This window comes from Hordeum vulgare, chromosome 5H, assembly GCF_904849725.1.
Source record: "Hordeum vulgare subsp. vulgare chromosome 5H, MorexV3_pseudomolecules_assembly, whole genome shotgun sequence".
Classification (NCBI taxonomy): domain Eukaryota; kingdom Viridiplantae; phylum Streptophyta; class Magnoliopsida; order Poales; family Poaceae; genus Hordeum; species Hordeum vulgare.
Window position 1 is genome coordinate 571,276,664 of NC_058522.1, and position 17,330 is coordinate 571,293,993.

The window sequence follows — 17,330 nt, forward strand, 5'->3', positions numbered from 1 at the left end:
ATCGGTTGGAGGGAGAAAATCAGGGTGTGTGCTTGTCGGTGAATACTCACAACATATGCCATAGGTAGGCTAAAGTCGATGAGAACTGAAGGGACAAAGGAGGGCACTGGGAACGAGGTTGGTACAAGCATGGAACGCATGATGTACCCAGGTTCAGGGCTCTCCGTAGAGATAAGACCCCTAGTCCTGCTGGAGTGTTTGGTGTGTATAAACCGAGTACAGAGTTGCTCCTCGAGCTGTGTTGGGAGGAGGAAGAGGGGAGCAACCGGCTCGTCTCTGCCTCTCTCTATGTGGTTGGTTAGTGTGTAGTGTTGTTCGTCCGTGGAATGGTCGCCCCCCTGCATGGAGGGCGACCGAGGGGTTTTATAGACGAACCTGCCGGCCTACAATATGGATAAAGGGTACAAGTGTGGGACCCAGTTGGCAACCTCGGTGGCTGGCCAGGGGCCCACTAGAGTCTTGTCTTGTCGTTTGAGGGGCCCACCGGCTGCATGGTCTCGATTGGCAGTGGGACCCACCAGCTGGCCAATGAAGCTCTCGCGTAAGGTTGACGCCGAGCACGCGTTGTACGTCGAGCGTCGTCCAGCGAGATTCGTCATGGGCAGGCAGTACGACCGCCTTCACTGTTCCCCACGCCGAGTGCAGTAATGGAGTGGGAGTGTGACGGCCCGACACTATGCTAGGTGATGTATCAGAGCCGGGGTAGGTCAGCGGCGTGGCCGCCGACGTTCGTACCTGCCGGACGCCCCGATCTAGTACCTTTGCTGACGCGTAGCTACCTTTAATCGTAAGGTCTCATCCTGACCTACGATCTGATGTGACTTGTGATCCTCGGCCGGCTAGCCTGCTTGGCTAGCCGGCTTGGGTGTGGCCGCCTCGTTCCTAGCCAGCTGGCTGGACCAGACCGGCCCAGAAGAGATAACCGCCTCGACTCTAGCCGACAGGGGTTGCCTGGCCGGCCAGAGGGATGGCCGCCTCGTCCTCTAGCCGGTAGGCGCGGCCTAGCCGGCCAGAAGACTTGGGCCTTAGGAAACTGTATATGTTCATATTGTTTGGGCCGGAAACGAAGGAGCAGGCTTGATGAGCCTACCCCGGGGTTATCCCCCCGACAGTAGTCCCCGAAGCTGGAGAGGCCTGCCGCCTTCGGGCGGGCGGCCTCAACGGCTTGATGACTTGTCTTGGTATTTTCGCCGCTATTCGTGACGAGGAGCGCCGGCTCCAAAACCGGCTGGCTTCGAAACGACGCCTCGACTTCGTCGCAAGTCGCTCAGAGAGTGCCACGTGCCAGGCCCCGCCTGACGTAATGATGGTGATTACTGGTGACGGGACCGGGCCTGGGCCCTGGGTCCCACCACGACGTCCCCTCAGCCTCCGCGTGAGAGATCCTCTGCGGATTTACTCCGCGACGGTTGGGCTTAGGGAAGCGTTACCGCCCGTAATACACGGGGTTAGTGGGGTCCAGTGCGCACCGGATCCCCTCTCCACGATGCTTCGTGGGGGTTTAAATGGGATGCGGGGGTTTCGAGGAGGCCATTCGCCCCCCTTCTTGCCCCGCGTCCACGCTCTCTTCCTCCCTGTGCCCAGAGAGAAAGAGCTCGCCTTCTTCGTCTTCCTCGTCTTCGTTGCCGCAAAGCCGCCAACCCCTTTGAGTTCCAGCCGCCCGCAGCCATGGCCGGCGGCTCTTCCTCGAAAAGGTCCTCGTCGCAGAAGGCAGCGTCGCAGGGAGCCTGGCTGGGCAGCGAGGTCAGCGAAGAGCACATCGAGGCGCTCCGCCATCACCGGCTGCCGCCCTCGGCCTCCCAGGTGCTGGTGCGACTCCCAGGCGCCGAGACCGCTCCCACAGCTGCCGTGGGAGAGGTCGTGGTCTTCACCGAGCATTTCTACCGGGGCTTCGGGCTTCCGGCCAGCGCCTTCTTCTATGAGTGGCTTCGCTTCTTTGGCCTGCAGCCGCATCACCTGGCGCCGAACGCCATACTGCAGCTGTCGGCCTTCGTGATCCTGTGCGAGGGCTTCATGGGGATCGAGCCCCGCGTCAATCTATGGTGCAGCTTGTTCTTCTTCAAGCAACAATCCATCGCCATGGAGAAATCCGAGGTGAGAAGCTCAAGGGGCCGCGCCCGATGACGCCGTGCGGAGCCGCGCTCGTGCATCACCGCTCGAAGTCGGGCTTCCCCTAGATGCCACTGCAGGAATCCGTCAAGCAGTGGCAGAAGGGTTTCTTCTATGTGAAGAACGCCGACCCCGCCCTGGACGCCCTCAACATGCCCCCGTTCAACATCGACCCGCCGACGAGGTTGAACTGGGTGACGAAGACCCCCGAGCCGATTCCCGAGGTGGCGTTGATCTGTGCCCACCTCGACATCTTGGAGAAGGGCGGCCTCCTTGGCCGCGACCTGCTCACCACAATGGTGGCCTGCCGGATCCTGCCATTGCAGAGGCGGCCGCATCTGGTCTGCCAGATGAGCGTCCGGCATGATCCCTGCCGGCTGCCCACCAAGAGGTTCACCCCAGGCGCGGTTGTGCGAAGAGTGAATCTGATCTCCACCGCCCGCATGGACGAGGACGGGGAATGGACGTGGGGGATGACCCCCTTCAACAGGTCCCGTCCGCCTCCGATGGTAGGTGGTCTCTTTATTCTTTGTCGTTTGTCTTGCAGCCGGCCGTGTTGCTGAGCCGGCGATCGAATCCCTTTTCGCAATTGTACGAGAATCTGCAGGGATCCCTCCGTCCGCCCGCTCCCGACGTGGATCTGTCCGACGCCTCGGAGATTGAGGACGAGGACATGATTGAATCCCGCTCGGACACCTCTGTTGGGGAACGTCGCATGGGAAACAAAAAATTTCCTACGCGCACGAAGACCTATCATGGTGATGTCCATGTACGAGGGAGATTTCAGATCTACGTGCCCTTGTAGATCGCACAACAGAAGCGTTAAGAAACGCGGTTGATGTAGTGGAACGTCCTCACGTCCCTCGACCCGCCCCGCGAACCGTCCCACGATTAGTCCCGCGATCCGTCCCACGAACCATCTCGCGATCCGTTGCTCGAACCCTCTTGCGATCCATCTCATGATCCGTTCCGATCTAGTGCCGAACGGACGGCACCTCCGCATTCAGCACACGTACATCTCGACGATGATCTCGGCCTTCTTGATCCAGCAAGAGAGACGGAGAGGTAGATGAGTTCTCCGGCAGCGTGACGACGCTCTAGAGGTTGGTGATGATCTAATCTCAGCAGGGCTCCGCCCGAGCTCCGCAGAAACGCGATCTAGAGGAAAAAACCGTGGAGGTATGTGGTCGGGCTGCCGTGGAAAAGTTGTCTCAAATCAGCCCTAAAACCTCAGTATATATAGGTGGGAGGGGAGGGGCCTTGCCTTGGGGCTCAAGGAGCCCAAGGGGTTCGGCCGAAGCAAGGGGGAGAGTCCTCCCCTTCTCCACTTTCCCACTTCCCCTTTTTTTTCTCTTTGATTTTTCTTTCTCCTGCGCATATGGCTTCTTGGGCTGTCCCATCAGCCCACTAAGGGTTGGTGTGGCACCCCTAAGGCCTATGGGCTTCCCCCGGGTGGGCTTGCCCCCCCGGTGAACATCCGGAACCCATTCGTCATTCCCGGTACATTCCCGGTAACTCCGAAAATCTTCCGGTAATCAAATGAGGTCATCCTATATATCAATCTTCGTCTCCGGACCATTCCGGAAACCCTCGTGACGTCCGTGATCTCACCCGGGACTCCGAACAACATTCGGTAACCAACCATATAACTCAAATACGTATAAAACAACGTCGAACCTTAAGTGTACAGACCCTGCGGGTTCGAGAACTATGTAGACATGACCCGAGGGACTCCTCGGTCAATATCCAATAGCGGGACCTCGATGCCCATATTGGATCATACATGTTCTACGAAGATCTTATCGTTTGAACCTCAGCGCCAAGGATTCATATAATCCCGTATGTCATCCCTTTGTCCTTCGGTATGTTACTTGCCCAAGATTCGATCGTCAGTATCCGCATACCTATTTCAATCTCGTTTACCGGCAAGTCTCTTTACTCGTTCCGTAATACAAGATCCCGCAACTTACACTAAGTCACATTGCTTGCAAGGCTTGTGTGTGATGTTGTATTACCGAGCGGGCCCCGAGATACCTCTCCGTCACATGGAGTGACAAATCCCAGTCTTGATCCGTACTAACTCAATGGGCACCTTCGGAGATACCTGTAGAGCATCTTTATAGTCACCCAGTTACGTTGTGACGTTTGATACACACAAGGCATTCCTCCGGTGCCAGTGAGTTATATGATCTCATGGTCATAGGAATAAATACTTGACACGCAGAAAACAGTAGCAACAAAATGACACGATCAACATGCTACGTCTATTAGTTTGGGTCTAGTCCATCACATGATTCACCCAATGATGTGATCCAGTTATCAAGCAACAACACCTTGTACATAGTTAGAAGACCCTGACTATCCTTGATCAACTGGCTAGCCAACTAGAGGCTTGCTAGGGACAATGTTTTGTCTATGTATCCACACATGTATCTAAGTCTTCATTCTATACAATTATAGCATAGATAATAAACGATTATCATGAACAAAGAAATATAATAATAACTAATTTATTATTGCCTCTAGGGCATATTTCCAACAGTCTCCCACTTGCACTAGAGTCAATAATCTAGTTCACATCACCATGTGATTCTAACGAATCCAACACCCATATGGTTCCGGGGTCTGATCACGTCTTGCTCGTGAGAGAGGTTTTAGTCAACGGTTCTGAAACTTTCAGATCCGTGTGTTCCTTACAAATCTTTATGTCATCTTATAGATGCTGCTACTACGTGCTATTCGGAAATACTCCAAATATCTACTCTACTATACGAATCCGTTTCACTACTCATAGTTATTCGGATTAGTGTCAAAGCTTGCATCGACGTAACCCTTTACGACGAACTCTTTAACCACCTCCATAATCGAGAAAATTCCTTAGTCCATTAGTTACTAAGGATAAATTTTGACCGCTGCTAGTGATTCAATCATGGATCACTCTCTATACCTCTTAACAAACTTGCTGCAAGGCACACATCAGGTGCGGTACTCAGCATGACATACTTTAGAGTCTACGGCTAAGGAATAGAAGACGACCTTCGTCCATTCTCTTTATTCTGCCCTGGTCGGGTTTTGAGTCTTACTCAAATTCACACCTTACAACACAGTCAAGAACTCCTTCTTTGCTGATCTATTTTGAACTCCTTCAAAAACTTGTCAAGGCATGCATCTTGTTGAAACTTCTATTAAGAGTTTCTATCTATCTCCGTAGATCTTGATGCTCAACGTTCAAGTAGCTCAATCCAGGTATTCCTTTGAAAAACTCCTTTCAAACAAGCTTTTATGCTTCACAGAAATTCTACATTATTTCTGATCAACAATATGTCAACCACATATACTTATCAAAAATTCTATAGTGCTCCCACTCACTTCTTTGGAAATACAAGTTTCTCATAAACCTTGTACAAACCCAAAATCTTTGATCATCTCATCAAAGTGTATATTCCAACTCCGAGATGCTTGCACCAGTCCATTGAAGGATCGCTCGAGCTTGCATACTTGTTAGTATCCTTAGGATCGACAAAACATTCTGATTGTATCACATACGATCTTTCCTCAAGGAAACCGTCGAGGAAACAATGTTTTGACTTCCTATGTGCAATATTTCACAAATAATGCAGCAACTACTAACATAATTCCAACAGACTTTTAACATCGCTACGAGTGAGAAAGTCACATCATAGTCAACTCTTTGATCTTGTCGAAAACATCTTTGCGACAAGTCGAGCTTTTCTTAATAGTGACATATCACCATCATTGTCTGTCTTCCTTTTAAAGATCCATCTTTACTTAATAGTCTTACTACCATCAAGCAGTTCTTCCAAAGTCTACACTTTGTTTTATACATGGATTCTCTCTTGGATTTCATAGCCTCCAGCCATTTGTCGAAATCCGGGCCCACCATTGCTTCTCCATAACTCGTAGGTTCATTGTTGTTCAACAACATGACCTCCAAGACAGGGTTACCGTACCACTCTGTAGTAGTACGCGACCTTGTCGACCTACGAGGTCTGTAGTAACTTGATCTGATGCTCAATGATCACTATCATCAGCTTCTGCTTCAATTGGTGTAGGAGCCACAGGAACAACTTCCTGCGCCCGGCTACACACTGTTTGAAGTGATGGTTCAATAACCTCATCAAGTTCTATCACCCTCCCACTCAATTCTTTCGAGAGAAACCTTTCCTTGAGAAAGGACCCGTTTCTAGAAACAAACACTTTGCTTCCGGATCTGAGATAGGAGATGTACCCAACTGTTTTGGATATCCTATGAAGATGCATTTATCTGCTTTGGGTTCGAGCTTATCAGACTGAAACTTTTTCACATAAGTGTCGCAGCCCCAAACTTTCAAGAAACAACAGCTTAGATTTCTCTAAACCTCAGTCTATACTGTGTCATCTCAACGGAATTACGCGGTGCCCTATTTAAAGTGAATGCGGTTGTCTCTAATGCATAACCCATAAATGACAGTGGTAATTCGATAAGAGACATCATAGCATGCACCATATCAAATAGCTCGCGGCTATGACACCATCACACCATGGTGTTCTTGGTGGCAAGAATTGCGAAAAAACAACTTCCACATTGTCTTAACTGTGTACCAAAACTCGCAACTTAGATATTCATCTCTATGATCTTATCGTAGACAGTTTATCCTCTTGTTACGACGAACTTCACTCTGAAACAGAATTGAACTTTTCAATATTTCAGACTTGTGATTCATTAAGTAAATACTCTTGTATCTACTCAAACCGTCATTGAAGTAAGAACATAATGATATCCACTGCGTGCCTCAGCACCCATTGGACTGCATACATCAAAATGTATTACTTCCAACAAGTTACTATCTTGTCTCATCTCAATGAAAACAAGGCCTTGCTCATGTGGTATGATCTGCATGTCTCAAGTGAATCAAAATCAAGTGAGTCCAAACGATCCATCTGCATGGAGTTTCTTCATGCGTTTATACCATCACGTATGGTTTGCATGTCTCAAACCTTTCAAAAATGAGTGAGTACAAAGATCCATCAGTATGGAGCTTCTTTATGCATTTTATACCAACGTGACTCAAGTGGCAGTGCCACAACTAAGTGGTACTATCATTATTACTTTGTATCTTTTGGCACCAATATTATGAACAGGTGTAACACTATGATCGAGATTCAATAAACCATTGAAGGTGATTATTCAAGCAAATAGAGTAACCATTATTCTCTTTAAATGAATAATCGTATTGCAATAAACACGATCCAATCATGTTCATGCTTAACGCAAGCACCAAATAACAATTATTTAGGTTTAACACCAAATCCGATGGTAGAGGGAGCGTGCGATGTTTGATCATATCAACCTTGGAAACACTTCCAACACGTATCGTCACCTCGCCTTTAGCTACTCTCCGTTTATTCCGTAGCTTTTATTTCGTGTTACTAATCACTTAGCAACCGAACCGGTATCCAATACCCACGCGCTACTAGGAGTACTAGTAAAGTACACATCAACATCATGTATATCAATTATACTTCTTTCGACTTTGTCAGCCTTCTTATCAACCAAGCATCTAGGGTAGCTCCGCCTCAGTGACCGTTCCCCTTATAACAGAAGCACTTAGTCTCGGGTTTGGGTTTAATCTTGGGTCTCTTCATTAGTGCAACAACTATTTTGCCGTTTCACGAAGTATCCCTTCTAGCCCTTGCCTTTCTTGAAACTTAGTGGTTTTACTAACCATCAACTATTGATGCTCCTTCTTGATTTCTACTTTCGCAGTGTCAAACATCGCGAATCGCTCAAGGATCATTGTATCTATCCTTGATATGTTTATAGTTCATCACGAAGCTCTCACAGCTTGGTGGCAGTGACTTTGGAGAACCATCACTATCTCATCTGGAAGATTAACTCCCACTTGATTCAAACGATTGTCGTACTCAGACAATCTGAGCACACACTCAACGATTGAGTTTTTCTCCTTTACTTCATGGACAAAGAATCTTGTCGGAGGTCTCATACCTCTTAACAAGGGCACAAGCATGAAATCACTATTTCATCTCTTTAGAACATCTCTTATGTTTCGTGACATTTCAAAACATCTTCCGCATCTTGCTTCTAAGCCATTAAGTATTTTGTACTGAACTATCGCGTAGTCATCAGAAACGTGTATGTCGGATGTTCACAACATCCACAGACGACGCTCGAGGTGCAGCACACCGAGTGGTGCATTAAGGACATAAGCCCTTGCTACTGCAACAAAAGACCTTCCAACGACGCCAGAAATAGGCACGTCGATGGGAGAATACTTGGCTTGATCTTTCTGATGCGGCTACGCCTTAAGGGACTTCCTAGGAAAGTATGCAAAGGATTTCCCCCGTGGCCTTGGAGCCTTGCGTTGGTGTTCCCTCGAAGCGGAAAGGGTGATGTAGCGTAGCGGTGGTAAGTATTTCCCTCAGTTTGAGAACCAAGGTATCAATCCGGTGGAGGAGTATCTAAACATCCTGCACAAACACAAAAGCTTGCTCCCAACGCTATGAAGGGCTTGTCAATCCCATATAGATTGTTTGCCAAGTGAGAACTGAGAGCAACAAAGTAACAAAGCAAAGTAAAAGCGAAGGTGTAAAGATGGATGTGAATAGACCCGGGGGCCGTAGTGTTTACTAGTGGCTTCTCTCATGAAAGCAAGTAGACGGTGGGTGAACAAATTACTGTCGAGCAATTGATAGAACTGCGCAAAGTCGTGACGATATCTATGCAATGGTTATTTCTATAGGATCACATCCAAAACAAGTAGACCGATACTTTCTGCATCTACTACTATTACTCCACACGTCGACCGCTATCCAGCATGCATCTAGTCTATTAAGTCCATAAGAACAGAGTAACGCCTTAAGCATGATGACATGATGTAGAGGGATAATCTCAAACCAATGATAAAAACCCCATCTTTTTACCCTTGATGGCAACTACTTGATGTGTGCCTTGCTACCCCTACTGTCACCGGGAAAGGTGACCACATGGCAGAACCCAAAACCAAGCACTTCTCCCATTGCAAGAATCATAGATCTAGTTGGCCAACCAAAACCCAAGACTCGGAGAGACTTACAAGGATATCAAATCATGCATATAAGAAATCAGCAAAGACTCAAATATATATCATAGATAATCTGATCACAAATCCACAATTCATCGGATCTCGACAAACACACCGCCAAAGAAGATTACATCGGATAGATCTCCATGAAGATCATGGAGAACTTTGTATTGAAGATCCAAGAGAGAGAAGAAGCCATCTAGATACTAACTACGAACCCGTAGGTCTGAAGTGAACTACTCACGAGTCATTGGAGGGGCGATGATGATGATGAAGAAGCCCTCCAACTCCAAAGTCCCCTCCGGCAGGGTGCCGGGAAGGGTCTCGAGATGAGATCTCACGGAAACGGAAGCTTGCGGCGGCGGAAAAGTATTTTCGAGGCTCCCCTAATTTTTTGCCGAATATTTGGGAATTTATAGGCCAAAGACCTAGGTCAGGGGGCGGCCAAGGAGGCCACAAGCCTGCCCATCGCCGCCTCCCCCTGGTGGCGGAGTGGGGGCTTGTGGGCTCCCTGGAGCCCACCTGGCTGGCCCAAAGGCCCCCTGATCTTCTTCCGTTCGGGAAAAAAATCATTTCAGGGTTTTTCTTCCGTTTGGACTCCGTTCCAAAATCATATCTGAAAAGAGTCAAAAATACAGAAAAAACAGGAACTGGCACTTGGCACTGAATTAATAAGTTAGTCCCAAAAAAGATATAAAAGGTACATAAAACAACTAAAGAAGACAAGATAACAGTGTGAAACCATCAAAAATTATAGATACGTTTGAGACGTATCAGCCCTCTGCGCAGCAACGTGGACAATCCTCAGTTTTACAGACTCAGTCCGCAAAGTTTGCTACTATCAACTTTCAACTAGATTTTCTCTAGGAACATAAAAAACAGTAGAGCTATAGCGCAAGCTACATCGTAATTCGCAAAGACCATTAGACTATGTTCATGACAATCAGTTCAATTAATCATATTACTTAAGAACTCCCACTCAAAAAGTACATCTCCCGATCATCACGTGGTGTCTCGAAACGACGAACTGTCGCAACGGTGCACAGTCGGGGAGAACACAATTTGAGCTTGAAATTTTAGTGAGAGATCACCTCATAATGCTACCGTCGTTCTAAGCATAATAAGGTGCATAAAGGATTAACATCACATGCAATTCATAAGTGACATGATATGGCCATCATCATGTGCTTCTTGATCTCCATCACCAAAGCACCGACACGATCTTCTTCTCACCGGAGCCACACCATGATCTCCATCATCATGATCTCCATCAACGTGTCGCCATCGGGGTTGTCGTGCTAGCTATTACTACTAAAGCTACGTCCTAGCAATACAGTAAACGCATCTGCAAGCACAAACGTTAGTTTAAAGACAACCCTATGGCTCCTGTCGTTTGATGTACCATCGACGTGCAAGTCGATATTAACTATTACAACATGATCATCTCATACATCCAATATATCACATCACATCGTTGGCCATATCACATCACAAGCATACCCTGCAAAAACAAGTTAGACGTCCTCTAATTTTTGTTGCATGTTTTACGTGGTGACCATGGGTATCTAGTAGGATCACATCTTACTTACGCAAACACCACAATGGAGATATATGAATTGCTATTTAACCTCATCCAAGGACCTCCTCGGTCAAATCCGATTCAACTAAAGTTGGAGAAACCGACACTTGCCAGTCATCTTTGAGCAACGAAGTTCCTTGTAGCGATGAAACCAGTCTCTCGTAAGCGTACGAGTAATGTCGGTCCAAGCCGCTTCGATCCAACAATACCGTGGAATCAAGAAAAGACAAAGGAGGGCAGCAAATCGCACATCACCGCCCACAAAAACTTTTGTGTTCTACTCGAGATAGCATCTACGCATGAACCTAGCTCATGATGCCACTGTTGGGGAACGTCGCATGGGAAACAAAAAAATTCCTACGCGCACGAAGACCTATCATGGTGATGTCCATCTACGAGGGGGATTTCAGATCTACGTACCCTTGTAGATCGCACACCAGAAGCGTTAAGAAACGCGATTGATGTAGTGGAACGTCCTCACGTCCCTCGATCCGCCCCGTGAACTGTCCCACGAACCGTCCCGCAATCCGTCCCATGAACCATCTCGCGATCCGTTGCACGAACCGTCTTGCGATCCATCTCACGATCCGTTCCGATCTAGTGCCGAACGGACGACACCTCCGCGTTCAGCACACGTACAGCTCAACGATGATCTTGGCCTTCTTCATCCAGCAAGAGAGACGGAGAGGTAGATGAGTTCTCCGACAACGTGGCGGTGCTCCAGAGGTTGGTGGTGATCTAATCTCAGCAGGGCTCCGCCCGAGCTCCGCCGAAACGCGATCTAGAGGAAAAACCGTGGAGGTATGTGGTCGGGCTGCCGTGGAAAAGTTGTCTCAAATCAGCCCTAAAACATCCGTATATATAGGTGGGAGGGGAGGGGCCTTGCCTTGGGGCTCAAGGAGCCCCAAGGGGTTCGGCCGAAGCAAGGGGGAGAGTCCTCCCCTTCCAATCCTAGTCCAACTAGGATTGGAAGGTGGAGTCCTTCTCCACTTTCCCACTTCCCCTTTTTTTCTCTTTGATTTTTCTTTCTCCTGCACATAGGGCTTCTTGGGCTGTCCCACCAGCCCACTAAGGGCTGGTGTGGCACCCCTAAGGCCTATGGGCTTCCCCCGGGTGGGCTTTCCCCCCCCTGGTGAACATCCGGAACCCATTCGTCATTCCCGGTAACTCCGAAAACCTTCCAGTAATCAAATGAGGTCATCCTATATATCAATCTTCGTCTCCCGACCATTCTGGAAACCCTCGTGACGTCCGTGATCTAATCCGGGACTCCGAGCAACTTTCGGTAACCAACCATATAACTCAAATATGCATAAAACAACGTCGAACCTTAAGTGTGCAGACCCTGCGGGTTCGAGAACTATGTAGACATGACCCGAGGGACTCCTCGGTCAATATCCAATAGCGGGACCTGGATGCCCATATTGGATCCTACATATTCTACGAAGATCTTATCGTTTGAACCTCAGCGCCAAGGATTCATATAATCCCGTATGTCATTCCCTTTGTCCTTCGGTATGTTACTTGCCCGAGATTCGATCGTCAGTATCCGCATACCTATTTCAATCTCGTTTACCGGCAAGTTTCTTTACTCGTTCCGTAATACAAGACCCCGCAACTTACACTAAGTCACATTGCTTGCAAGGCTTGTGTGTGATGTTGTATTACCGAGCGGGCCCCGAGATACCTCTCCGTCACACGGAGTGACAAATCCCAGTCTTGATCCGTACTAACTCAACGGGCACCTTCGGAAATACCTGTAGAGCAGCTTTATAGTCACCCAGTTACGTTGTGATGTTTGATACACACAAGGCATTCCTCCAGTGCCAGTGCGTTATATAATCTCATGGTCATAGGAATAAATACTTGACACGCAGAAAACAATAGCAACAAAATGACACGATTAACATGCTACGTCTATTAGTTTGGGTCTAGTCCATCACATGATTCACCCAATGATGTGATCCAGTTATCAAGAAACAGCACCTTGTACATAGTCAGAAGACCCTGACTATCCTTGATCAACTCGCTAGCCCACTAGAGGCTTGCTAGGGACAGTGTTTTGTCTATGTATCCACACATGTATCTAAGTCTTCATTCAATACAATTATAGCATGGATAATAAAAGATTTTCATGAACAAAGAAATATAATAATAACTAATTTATTATTGCCTCTAGGGCATATTTCCAACAGTCTCCCACTTGCACTAGAGTCAATAATCTAGTTCACATCACCATGTGATTCTAACGAATCCAACACCCATATAGTTCTGGGGTATAATCATGTCTTGCTCGTGAGAGAGGTTTTAGTCAACGGTTCTGAAACTTTCAGATCCGTGTGTTCTTTACAAATCTTTATGTCATCTTATAGATGCTGCTACTACGTGCTATTTGGAAATACTCCAAATATCCGTGTAGACTGGATGGATGACGACGAGACTCCCTCGTTCTTCTCTGGTACAGGCTTTGAGGAGGACTCCGACGGGGTGGAGGAGGTCACCAGCCCGCCATTGACGCGCGGCCGACGTCAAAGGGGCGGAGCAACCGCCGCCGACGAGGCGGACGGGAGGAAGGGCAAGGGTGCTACAGCATCCCGGCTGGCTCTTAAGCAGCTGGCGCCGGTCCTCCAGCTAGAACGCAAGCAGGCGGCGCCAAGAAGCGCCGTGGTGCTGGCCGGAGGCAGGTGCCTATGGTAGCGGGGTAAGATTTCCTCCCCCTTTTCTTCGTTTATCTTGTGAGAAGCTTTGTTCCTTAAGAACTTTTGCTTGATAGGGAGGCGGAGGATGTGGAGGAGGACACCTCCTCCACAGCCGAGCGGGCTGGCTGGGCAGCAGCTGATGCTTCCCAGAGGGAGCTTGAGACGCGGTCCAATCGTCGATGGGACGTGGCCGCGGGGAAGACGGTTGTGGGCCAGTCTCGCCCCAACCGGGTCGAGAAGCCGGCGGAGAGGCATGCGAAGGCTAGACATGACCCCTCCGTGCATGCTCGCGCGGAGGAGCCAGCTAGCGAAGTGGCTTCAAGGCACGCTCCAAGGGCTGAGGGGGGCCCCGTCCTCCGAGCCGGATGCCTCGGCGCCGGTGGATCTAGAAATGATCCCTGACTCCCCCAGGGCCGAGACGGCGCCCAATGCACCGGAGCTAATCCTGAACGCGTCGGACGCGGCCCCTGATGCGCCAGGTGCGGCCATGGATGCGCCAGGTGCGGCCCATCTACCTCCCGTCGGGGAGGCTGCGCCTGCCGGGGAGATGGCAGAGCCGGCCGCCGAGCCGGCACCTGGAGCTGGCGCCATCGTCGTTCCCCACCACGACCGAGTTGCGCCGGGAGCTGGAGGCCGGGTCGGGAGCCGGCCCATGAAGACATGGCGAGCGGCTAACCTGGCACGCCTGCGACTGCCCGCCGACACCGCGTTCACCGGCGTCCCGAAGCTGGTGTCGCTGTTTACCAGCGGCCGGTCCAAGGTGGAGCAGTCGACCCGTGTGATGTGCAGTGATATGGAGCGCCTGGAGGCCCGCACCCAGGTAGGTGCCTCCTCTTTGGGTTTTGAATTTCTCCTTTTTATTTTTTGCGTCAGTGGGGGCGCGACTCAGCGCACCCACTGGGTGTAGCCCCCGAGAATCGGTTCAGCCGATCGTCGGCCAGTCCGAATCTCTTAGAGCTTCTTTTCCTTGTTCTGCTTCGTCAGTGGGGGCGCGCTAGCGCACCCACTGGGTGTAGCCCCCGAGAATCGGGCTGGTTAAGTTTTAACCAGGCCGAATCTTAATCCTGCTTCTATTTTGCTTTTTGGCAGGAGCTTTATGACGCTCAAACACAGGCCTTCAATGAGTTGCAAACTCAGCATCTGGCAGCTGATGGCCAGATCGCTGATGTCTACCACGCAACCTTCTTCTTGTAGACTTTGTTGGGCCTCCAAGCGTAGAGGTTTGTAGGACAGTAGCAATTTTCCCTCAAGTGGGTGACCTAAGGTTTATCAATCCGCGGGAGGCGTAGGTTGAAGATGGTCTCTCTCAAGCAACCCTGCAACCAAATAACAAAGAGTCTCTTGTGTCCCCAATACAATGGTAAGTTGTATAGGTGCACTAGTTCGGCGAAGAGAAGGTGAAACAAGTGCAATATGGATGGTAGATATAGGTTTTTGTAATCTGAAATTACAAAAACAGCAAGGTAACTAGTAACAAAAGTGAGCACGAACGGTATTGCAATGCGTGGAAACAAGGCCTAGGGTTGATACTTTCACTAGTGAAGTTCTCTCAACAATGATAACATAATTGGATCATATAACTAGCCCTCAACATGTAGCGAAGAGTCACTCCAAAGTAACTAATAGCGGGGAACAAACGAAGAGATTATTGTCGGGTACGAAACCACCACAAAGTTATTCTTTCTGATCGATCTATTCAAGAGTTCGTACTAGAATAACACCTTAAGATACATATCAACCAAGACCCTAATGTCACCTAGATACTCCATTGTCACCTCAAGTATCCGTGGGCATGATTATACGATATGCATCACGTAATCTCAGAATCATCTATTCAACCAACACATAGAACTTCAAAGAGTGCCCCAAAGTTTCTACCAGAGAGTCAAAACGTGTGCCAACTCCTGTGCATAGGTTCCCAATGTCACGAACCCGCAAGTTGATCACCAAAACATACATCAAGTACTCACATGAATCCACGTGTGCCAACCCATATGCATAGGTTCCCAATTGTCACAAACCCGCAAGTTGATCACAGCAGATAGACACGTGCAAGACATACATCAAGTGTTCTCAAAGACTCAATCCGATAAGATAACTCCAAAGGGAAAACTCAATTCATTACAAGAGGGTGAGGGGGAAGAACATCATAAGATCCAACTATAGTAGCAAAGCCCATGGTACATCGAGATCAAGACATATCAAGAACACGAGAGAGAGAGATCAAAAACATAGCTACTGGTACATACCCTCAGCCTCGAGGGAAAACTACTCCCTCCTTGTCATGGAGATCGCCGGGATGATGAAGATGGCCACCGAAGATGGATTCCCCCTCCGGCAGGGTGCTGGAACGGGCTCCAGATTGGTTTTTGGTGGCTACAGAGACTTGGGGCGGCGGAACTCCCGATCTAGGTTTCTTTGGGGGTTTCTGAATTTATAGGAATTTATGGCGATGGAATTACGTTGGTTGGGCCCACGAGGAGGTCACAAGCCTGCGCGCCACCACCGGGGGTGGCGGCGTGAGGGCTTGTGACTCCCTAGTGGCCCATCTGGCCTTCTCCCAAAGCTTCGGGGGTCTCTTTTGGTCAAAAAAAATCATTGTAAAGTTTCATTCCATTTGGACTCCGTCTGAAAATGGGCCAAAAACACGGAAAAAACAGAAATTGGCACTTGGCACTGAGTTAATAGGTTAGTCCCAAAAAAGATATAACATAGCATATTCATGCATATAAAACATCCAAAGTTGACAAGATAATAGCATGGAACCATAAAAAATTATAGATATGTTGGAGACGTATCAAGCATCCCCAAGCTTAACTCCTGCTCGTCCTCGAGTAGGGAAGTGATAAAGAATGAATTTTTGATATTGCATGCTACCTAGCATGTTGTCCTTTGTAACTTCTCTCACATGACATGAATGTTCAGATCCGTTAGGTTCAAAACAATAGTTTGCTATTGATGTGGAAACAATAATAATTCAAGCAAACAAGCAAGGTAATCATGAACTTTCAAAATAACAAGTCCAAAAGAAAGTTATCCCTACAAAAGCATATAGTGTGGCTATGCTCTATCATCATTGCACAACGAATTTAAATCATGCACAACCCCGGTATTGGCCAAGTAATTGTTTCACACCTTTACTTTCTCAAACCTTTTCAACTCTCACGCAATACATGAGCGTGAGCCATGGTTTAGCACTATAAGTGGTGTGGAGTGTGGTGGAGGTTGTGAGACAAAAAAGGAGAAGATGGTCACATTGACTAGGCATATCAATGAGCTGTGGAGATGCTCATCAATAGATATCAATGTGAATGAGTAGGGATTGCCATACAAATGATGCACTAGAGCTAAGAGTATGTGAAAGCTCTTAAAGAAAACTAGTGGGTGTGCATCCAACTTGCTTGCTCACGAAGACCTAAGGCAATTTTGAGGAAGCCTATCATTGGAATATACAAGCCAAGTTATATAATGAAAATTTCCCACTAGCTATATGGTGGTGACAAAACGAGAGACTCTCAATCATGAAGATCATGGTGCTTAATATGCACAAGTGTGGAAAAGTGGTAGCATTGTCCCTTCTCTCTTTTTCTCTCATTTTTTTATATATATTTTTTGGTGGGCTCTTTGGCCTATTTTTTTGGTGGGCTTCTTTGGCCTCTTTTATTTCCTCACATGGGACAATGCTCCATCAATGATGATCATCACACTTTCAACTCAAAACTTAGAGCAATGATGACTCTATCTGAAATGCCTTCGGTAGTGTACCGTGGCAATGATCTAGCATGGCATAGACATTAATGGAAACATCATGCTAGCTATCTTATGATCATGCAACGACACTGTAGACGTGGTGGCACATGT